The 10,054-nt window shown below is 38.5% G+C and overlaps 1 protein-coding gene across 1 annotated transcript in view; it reads left to right on the plus strand.

Moving 5' to 3' along the window:
* The window catches only part of SNX29 (sorting nexin 29), a 647,758-nt gene that overhangs the window by 79,550 nt on the left and 558,154 nt on the right, over window positions 1-10,054 (plus strand). The gene's annotated exons all lie outside the window — the stretch shown is intronic.

Here is a 10,054-nt window from a genome sequence, read left to right on the forward strand (position 1 = left end):
CACATTACAACTTTCCCCAATCAAGGTTTCGATATATTGCGGGTTGGCATAAAAAATTAAATGAGAATTTTTTGGTAGTTTTGCAGAAGCTGCAGACAACATGTGAAAGCCAGCATACGACAGAAAAAGTTTAGAAACTCAGAAATGCATAAGATATATGTGTAGTATCGTATGATATCAACATATTTTATCTCTTAACACCCTAATAATTCAGACTTCTTGTATGGTACAAAGGGAGAGCCAAAAAATTTTACATGAATTTTCCAGATTGTGGGGTGCACTGTGCTCCTAACCCCCATGATGTGGAAGGGATAACTATCTTCGCTTTACACGTGAGAAAGTTGAGGCTCCTAGAGATAAATGGATTTGCCCAAGGTCATAAAGTTATTGAGCCATGGAGCCAAGACTCAAACTCAACTTATTTAACTCCTAGCTCTAGTGAGATTAGGAATTTACCGACTGTTGGGGAAGAGGCAGAGATCCAGTGAACTGGAGTTCAGTTAAGGAAGGCAGGAGAACTAAACATTTACCATCTGATCTTGCCTTGAAGTCTAGCCTCCAGTGTGTTACCTTGTGGTCTTCTTATATTTATGCCTGTTTTAGTGGGCCTATGGTCTGGGTTCCTGTGAAATGCCGGTGCTGTCCTGGCAAGGGCAGCACCAGGGAACTCATCCCCAGCAGGGATGCCTGTACTCTGGTGTCAGGAGCAATAGCCGTGGTGGCCAGAGCCAGGCAACCAGGGGTCTGACACCCATTTCAGAGTAGGATTGGGAGCTTTTGGATTTCTTTTCTTTGAGATAACTGTAGAAAGTATTATTTCAGTTTATTTTGCCACAAATTGCTTTGTCATTTTAGGTGTCATTCAGTAAACAAATGCAGAGCTCAAACGTTAGACAGGGATTATAAAGGTAGGTGGTAGACTGGAACTCAGGTCCTCATACAATACTCTCCCATCCTTATTTTACATACGCAAAGTATCAATATATTTTCCTCTTCTTCCCCTCTACAGCTGTTTCAGTGCATAGTTACAGCCTTCTTGGCTTTCAAAATAATGATGACCCTGGTTTATGCAGTTTGTTTAAGGATGGCTCCCTGACAGTTTGATGCTACTGGGGTCAGGCTTGGAGGCTTTTTCTATTTTCTTTTACAATTTACAAGAAATATAAATTTATTCTTAGTTGATGTCTTTGACAAGTAAGAACATAGCTAGATTTCTAGATTCCAGTGTCTAAAGAAAAATGTCAGTCTATCCTCTGCCTCATTTTAAACTTGCATGCTGATCCATTTGACAAGGTGGATTTATAAGCCACCCGTCTTAAAGGATACCTTTAGGGGTGGTGGCTATCTGTCCCTCTCACATCTTTCAGAATAGAATGTATTTGCTAAGAGATTCAGATTCTTAGAAGCTTTGAGTGCATACTGGTTTTGGCTTAATTTCCCACACCTCCTTCCTGTGCCACATGAGATAAAAATAAGAGCAGACCTATTTGGGTGTCTGATGTGTCCTGAGAATGGTCCAGATTCAGATTTGAATCTCATCCCAGTGCGTAAAGCCCATGGAATTTCATTTTAGACAAAAACTCACTTACAGTAACCACAGAACCATCCAACCGACAGGAGCTGATCTATTCGTCTTTTCAGCCCTTCTGAAGAGTGCTCAGTGCTTAGGTCGAGCCATACAAGGTTACTCCTGGATTCTTTTAATCCTTTAGTGGCCAGGCTTCCTCAAACTATAATTCTGAGGCTTAGTTTCTTTAGGAACAGAAAATTGCACTGTAATTGGTGAGTCCGGTTTGTTGGCTCCTTTTCCTCCCCTCTTAGAAGCCCCTTCTCTTTTGTTTTTGATTTTAATAGCTAAGAGCTGGTACTTACATGGTGTTTTAAGATTTGCATAGCGCTTTACAGATATCTCATTTTATTCTCATGATAACCTTGGGAGGTAGGTGTATTGCCCTGAAGCCAACTTAACCTGTCTTCTTCAGCTGCCATATTTTCCAGAAGCACTGGACCTGGGGTATGCAGAAGGCCCTGAATGAGTCAAGGATAAAGCACCCCCTGACCTGACCTAATTTTATTCTCACCTTTAGCTAGACTCTCAGTGTGTCCTTGAGGGTCGAATCAACTACAAGACAGTCACTGGTCTGTGCCAGACCGATAGACTGTTTCAGCAGCTGGGACCCTTGTAGAAAAGCAGACCATCCCATCTTCATCGTCTAGCAGTTCTCAAGGGAAAAGAATGCTGCTTTTGCCATCCTGCTTATGCCTGCTCCCCCTTCTCCTTCCTTTCCTGCTTCCCTTCCTCCTCCCACGTGAGTCCTTTGGGAGGGGATTGCCCTCCACTCGTCCCGTGAGACTTCCCCCTTCTTGTAGCTCACAAGTGTTCAGGCCTCTGCCTGGATCGTGGACTCCTCCGTGCTAGTTTTGGGAGTTCCACGTGCACGTACATTTCTTTTGTAATAAACACAGTTTCGATACAGATCTCATGGACTTGTGATTTTTTTTTTTCTTGTTAACAGTTGCTATTATTATGCCCATCATATAGATGGTGAAACGGAGACAAATAGAGGTTAAATGCCCTGTCCAGAGCTAGTAAATGTCTGAGGCTCCAGGCCTAGCCCTCTATTACACCATACCGCCTATTTGCCTCTATGAAGTCACTTTCTTCCTTGGGGACTTTTTTTAATACAGTCCTTGTTTCCATTCAAATAAAGATTACCCATTCCTCTTTCTACTACTCCCTTGTACCGTCTACCCTTTTACAGACGCAGCTGCGTGGCACAGTGGATAGAGCGCTGGGGCTAGAATCAGGAAAACCTGAGTTCACATCCAGCCTCAGATACTTACCAACTGTGTGATCCTGGACAAGTCACGGAGAATTGTCACTTTCCTCAACAATAAAATGCAGATAATAATAGCGTTTACTTCTCAGGGTTTTTGTGAGATCAAATGGGATAATATTTGTAAAGCACTTGGTACATGCCTGAAACATAGTGGGTGCTTATTAAATGCTGGTTTCTTTCTTCCTTCCTTTTACACCCCTTTAGTGATCATTAGAAAACCTTGTCTTTTATGTCAAGAGGGATGAAAATAGAGGTCAATCTTGGACAACTTTGCCATTCCCTTTAGGTAACAGTGGGGTAGGGGAGGAAGATGAGAAGAATAGCTAACGTAAACTTCAGTATTATTGACTTATTTCAATTGCGTTTTTCTATCCTCCTATTTATTATCATGGTCATTGAGATTTAGCTAAAATAATATCCTCTCCTCTCTGTCACCTCTTGTTCTTCCATCTGAAGTTTGGAGGTTGTCTGAAATTGTTCTTTTCCAGTCTGTCTTTTTTGTCTGAGATCACCCTTGTGTTCAGACAGTGACAGACACCTGGTAATGCTGTTGTCTTCCAACTATTTCCATTGGTGGTTTTGAAGATCAGTACGTGATAGACTCTTTTTCTGTCAAATGAAATCAAACTTCTAGAGGTCTCAATAAAGACAAACTGATTTTTTTTTTGGTGGAAATGAGAATAGCCCCCTTTCCTTTCTCCTGTCCTTTCTGATCAGGCCTGTGTTCGTTTTTCCCTTTGTGAATATACACTTTGTACCAAAAATCACTCAAATATTTATTGAATTGATCAGTGTAGAAAAATCTGAAAAAAAAATCAAAACCCTCCACCTGTCTAAAGAAACATGGCTCACTAAAAACCAGCAATAAAAAGCAACATTTGTTTGATATTTAGATCTCATAGACTTCCATATTTTCTTAAAAAACCAAATTGCGTAAACATATAAATATAAAATGTGCATAAACATTAGGATGAGCATATCAGTTATTCTAAAAATGCAATAAAAATGTTTTCTTAATGCAGGTTCTCCTTTGTTAACACTCTGCCTGCAAACATTCCATTCGTATGGGTGACCAGTTGTCCCCTACTTTTCCTTCTCCCAGTTACCCTAAAACCACCCTGACCTTAGTGTCTGGCAATGGAAGTGTCTAATCCAGTGCTTCCTTCTCACTTTTCTCCTTTTTTTAACAACCTCAAGGGGATCACACATATGCCATACCTCTCCTTTGCATTTGTTCATCATTAGTGACCTGCGTTCAGTTATTTCCATTTTAGGCAGCCTGACTTGCATGGATACATGTATCTTCTCTAACTTTTTTTTCCCTGATAACTTTTGTCTTTCTGTTATTCTCATTTCTTCCTCCCTTACTCAGAAAGCCACTCCTTGTAACAGAGATCAAAAAGAAAGAGGAAAAAATACATTTTCAGCCACTCAAAAATCCAACTGTGTTTCTGATAGTGTATGCAGGATTCTGTAACCTCAGTTTCCCACTTCTGCAAAGAGGAGGCAGTGGTCTGTTTTTTCAGCTCTTCCCTGGGGGCCAAGCTTGGTCAATCAAATGATGCATATGTCCTTTCCCACTCTCTTCTAAACCATTTCTGTGACCTCAGGAACATTCCTTCCTGTCTTTCCCCACATTTTAACTCTCCCCTTTTTAAACTGTGTGCCCAAAAAATGACTAATCATGGTTGATGAGAGGAGTGAACTATATACCTATTCAAAGAAAAGGAAAACTGTCAATTTTGAAGGGAGATTCTTATTTTCCTTTTCTAGTTTAAACCTGCTTTTCTCAAAGCTTCATAATTCAAGATAAAAAGTCTTTTATTTAATTTTATTAGTTTCAAAAAAGCCTAAAGCTTTCAAAGCTGTCTTTGCAAATCTTCTAATTGGTTTCCATGCCCCAAGTCTTTTCCTACTCTATTTTCTACTCAGCTGCCAACGTGATTTTCCTTAAAATATAAGGATGCCTGTGCTACAGGCTCAGTAAACCTTGGTAGCTCCCTTTTACCTCCAGGATCAAATATAAAGTCTTCTTTGTTGTTCTGTTTTATATTAGATTGGAAGTGAGAATTTTATATTAAATAAATGAGAAGCCATGAATTTTGAAGTGAGATTATGCATAATAAGGAACTGGTGTCATCAATCTTAAAAACCCTTAAAAAAATTAGGATTTTCGTCAAAGTCTCCATCCACCTAGCACAACATCAGTTTGTTCGTCACTAACAGCACCAATGGTGCGTCAGATAAGAATGTGGAAATAGGGTGAGGTAGGAGTCAGTTTTGTGATCAGACAGTTTACAGGAGAAAGGGATGAAAAAGAATTTATAGTGGCCCTAGTACAGTGAGTTTGTTCCATGAGTGTTTTGCTGTTGCCATAAGGGAAATGTCAAAATGTCAGGTATTTCTTCTTGAATTTTGAAAAGGATTTTTGTACATTGTGACATTATGCCTTGGGATATGTAATGCTACTGTATGTTCTTTGATATTTATAGAATCATAAGCCTTTGAGCTAGAAGGGACCTTAGAAGTAATCTAATCTAACACACATTTTATAGATGAAGAAACAGGCCCAGAAATGTGAAGTGTCTCTCCCAAGGTGACATAGCAGGTCTTTGGCAGAACTTGGACTATGACCTTGGGGCCTTGACTCCTAGGCCAGGCTCTTTCTATTACAGCATGGAAGAAAACCCTCTGTAAGCTGCTGCTCTATCACAGAAGAGTCAGAAGAGTCAAACACATGGCCTGTGGCCCACACGTGACCCATAACACTCCCAAGTGTGTGGCCTGAACCAGAAACATGATAGTAGCAGAACCTAAACAGTAGGGGATGAATGCCAGTGAGTCAGGTCTGGTCCTTGCTGGTCAAAGAAAGTGCCTGTCACAGGGTTGTCTCTCAGCATGTCTTGGGGAAATATTTAACAAAATAAATACAGATAGAATAAAACAGATATTACATTTTATTTTTTTTTGAGTTTTTTTATTTTTAGTTTACAAAGCTCGGTTCTACATAATTTTGAGTTCCAGATTTTCTTCCCCCCCCCCCTCCCCAAGATGGCATGGAATACGATATATCTTCTACATATAACTTCACATTGAACTTATTTACACAATAGTCAAGTTGTAAAGAAGAATTATGACCAATTGAATGAATCAAGATATTACATTTTAAAACTAGGTCAGTATGGGAGCCACAGAAATCTTTATGTATGGTCTGGTGGCTCCCATTTCTATTTGAGTTTGATGCTATTGGTCTAGATTAAAGGGTTTGTTAACCCCTTTTTTTGTGTCATGGAATCCTTTAGCAATCTAGTGAAATCACTTATCAGAATAGTATTTTAAAATACATAAAATAATATACACAGGATTAAAAAGGAAACCAATTATGTTGAAATGCAGTTATCAAAATATTTAAAAAATCAAGTTCATGTACTCCAAGTTAAGCACTAGATATTAATTATTAGTTTATTGGTTTCATGTATTTAATTCTGCATACCAGTGATTGGTTTATTGGTTCTGTATCCTTATTTCATTTCCAGCCTTCACCTTGTATTTAATTTGGTGATAGGTCTGAAGATAGGAATGAGATAGCTTACATATTTCATAACGTTCAATTAACATATTCTCTCAACATTAAGATAATAGTTTACTGGCCCTCTCTCGTGTGAAGCATAGTAGGAAAGGAGTCACCTCTCCCAAATTATCTGAGTTATTCATTTGCTGAATTATTTCTATAATGCTGTTGGCCTGAGACAGCTAAGGACCCTGTGATAACAGAGGTTTTCTTTGTAGCAAGGACCAGGGCTGATTCACTGACATGCGTCTCCTACTATTTGAATTCTGGTACTACCGCATCTCTTCTCTAAGCTGCATTCCCCAGCATTGGTCTTAGCTTGTGAGAGGTGATGCATACCTTTTAATTTCTTTCCTGCTGTGTTCTCTGGAAATGTATGACCTTTCTTTAGTTTGTTTTTTTTTGAAGGGTTTAATACCATACTGTAGGTCTTTCTTTCCTATTACCTCCTACAACAAGTAGTTTTTCTTTTCTGGTTGGCTTACTTGAAGGAAATCATGTGGTTTGTTTTTAGTAGCTGATTGAATTTCTTTTTCTTTCTTTCTTTTTTTTTTCTGCAAATGGTATTTTATTTTTTCCAATTACATATAAAGATAGTTTTCAACATTTATTTTATATAAGATTTTGAGTTCCAAATTTTTCTCCCTCCCTCTTCTAACTCCTCCCAAGACAGCAAGCAATCAGATACAAGTTATAAATGTGCAATCATGTTAAACATATTTCCATCTTAGTCACACTGTGAAAGAAGAATAAGAACAAAAGGGAAAAACCAAGGAAAGAAAAAGAAAAAACCAAAAACTGAAAAAAAAAAGTGAAAATAGTATGCTTTGATCTGCATTTAGACTCCATAGTTCTTTCTGTGGATGTGGATAGTATTTTCCATCCCAAGTCTTTCAGAATTGTCTTGGATCTTTGCATTGCTGAGTAAGTCTATCATAGCTGATCATCTCACAATGTTGCTGTCACTTTGTACAGTGTTTTCCTGGTTCTGCTCAATTCACTCAGCGTCAGTGCATGTAAGTCTTTCCAGGTTTTTCTGAAATGTACTTGCTCATCATTTCTTAAGCACAATATTATTCCATTCCAGTCATATACCGCAACATGTTTCAGCTGACTGTATTTCAAGTGATATTCCCTCTTCCACCTACCACCCTGAAATGGCATCTTGGTCATCTTGGGAAGCCTGTTACTGAGATCATGAGGTTTTGCCTCAGGTTGCTGCACTTGAGTCATGATGGTTCTATTCCTTATAGGAGAAGTTTTTTAGAATTGAGGCTCACAATGAAAATCCCTTAAATGTTACATAATCTTTTGTTGTTCCATCTTTCCCTGTTCTTTAACACCTCTTGCCTTGTTCTTTGTCTTCATGGTGACTTTTCTTCATTCATCCTTCAGTTCTTTCCTAGACTGTCACTCCTGCACTGGTGACATTAGATACCTCTGCTTTCTCTATTTTTACTCTCCTCCAAATGCTCTGTAATATGGCTCAAGGTCAGTACCTAATTAATGCCTTTTGGTTGGTTGATTGATAATAATAGAACTTTCCCTGTGTTTGCTCTCTTCTAATTCTTTGTCTGTTTATCTGACTGTTTTTTTATTCTTCTTTTTTGGTGGGTTGTTCATCTCCTGTTCTAATTGTGGGTATCTCTCAAAGATCTTTGCTGGGCCATCTTCCTATGGTATATCTGCTTGATGTTGTTGGTCACCACTTCTTAAAATATTTTGCCTGTGCAGATGACTCTCAGATCCATACTGTCATTCCTAAACTCCTCTTCTGAACTTTGGTCCCATACCATCAGATTTCTGGTGGATACCTCCTCCTAGCTGTCCCATTGGCATTCTAAATTAATCATGCCCCAATTGGAACTCATCACCTTTTTGGCTAGTCATAATGTTCCTCCAAACTTCTTTCTTCCTGGCAGGGAAGGTTTCACTTAGGTTTGTAAATTGGGAATCACCCTGGACTTTTCCTTCTTTACTCCTCACATTCAATCAGTTGCCAAGTCTTGTAAATGCTACCCCCATAACATCTTTTGCATCTCTCTGTTCCCTTCCATCTACTCACCCTAGTTCAGGTCTTTAATACTTCTTAGTTGGACTTTCTCAATGGCAACTTATTGATGTCCTTGCTTCCACTTTCTCTCATTTCTAGTTTTTATTTTATGTATCCTCCAAAATACATTTCCTGAGGGATTCTACTTATGTCATTCTCCTGCTTAAAAGCCTTGAGTTATGCCTCTGGCATCCAGGATAAAATACAAACGCCTCAGCCTCGAAAGCTCTCTGTAATCTTGCTCTAGGCTACCTTTCTATTAACTTCTCTTTTATGCATTGTGTTTCAGTTAAGCTGGATCATTGGCTATTTCCTATATTCATCCGTCCCTCTCCTGCCTTTTCTCTACATTTACAGAAATAGTTCTCATGCCTAGAATGGGCTTCTTTTGCATCTTGGTCTTTTTGGATACTAAGTGGCCAGGGCAGCTAGGTAGCACAATGGATAGAGTACCAGGCCTGGAATCAGGAAGTCTTGAGTTCAAATTCAGCCTCAGACACTTACCAGTTGTATGACCCTGGGCAAGTCACTTAACCCCAGTTAAGTGACTAGGTTTCCTCATCTGTAAAATGAGCTGGAAAAGAAAATGTATCTTTGTAGTATCTTTGCCAAGAAAACCCCAAGTAGGGTCATGAAGAGTTGGATAGGACTGAACAAAGTGGATGGAAATAAATATTTATCGAATCAAATTGGCATAACAATTTTTGATACATCTTTAATCCTAGGCTGGATTTTCCTTGACCATCCATAACCATTCTCTAATTGCTTCTCCCCACCACTAGTTTTCTACTCTGAGGAAACGAATTGATCTTAATTGCCTAAGTAAAGCATGATTAAGAAGATGTATCAGCTGAAAAAAAAGCCATAGTTTAGTGCTTTTTTCAAACAAAATGTATAATTTGTTTTGCTTACGTGCTATTTTTGAAAAATTCATGGTACTGTTCGTAGAATTTCTGCATGGTTGAATTCAATCTTTTGACCTAGGCTGCTATGCCTACGTTTATTTATACTGAGTTCTAAAGTTTTCATTTTGAAGCTATAGGCAAAAAAATTGAAATTCTTGGGTACCAGTTTGATTATGTATAGTCACATTGAAGGTAAACATCACATTTGTGAAATATTACCATGAAGTTAATAAGATTGATTTTTTTTTCAATAAATGTATCAGAATTCTTACCTCCAAATAAGGGTAGGTCCTTAAAGTTACTACCTTGGGAGAGGGAGTGTCGCAATCTGCTTTCTCTTATGGTTTCTTTTACAGTCCCAAACATTTTTGAAATTTTCTTTTGGAATTACTTTTATAGCTACATAAAGAAACAAGGCATTAATATGTAGGCATATCTTATCACCTTTCTCTCCTCAGAGAACCTGAAATGGTGTCATTCAGCATTATCTATACACCGTATTTACAAGACTTGGCCCTAATGACTTTTGGCTTTTTCTAGAAATCAGTTACAACCTCAAAAGAGGAAGGTTTGACACCACGATATCTAGGAAGAATTCTATTACTTTCTCCCCTACCTTCCCCCACTGAACAGATCGTTCTACTTTATTTTTTATCCTGTTTTTCTTATTTGATAATTTTGTTGA

Source organism: Trichosurus vulpecula, chromosome 9 (genome assembly GCF_011100635.1).
Source record: "Trichosurus vulpecula isolate mTriVul1 chromosome 9, mTriVul1.pri, whole genome shotgun sequence".
Taxonomy (NCBI): domain Eukaryota; kingdom Metazoa; phylum Chordata; class Mammalia; order Diprotodontia; family Phalangeridae; genus Trichosurus; species Trichosurus vulpecula.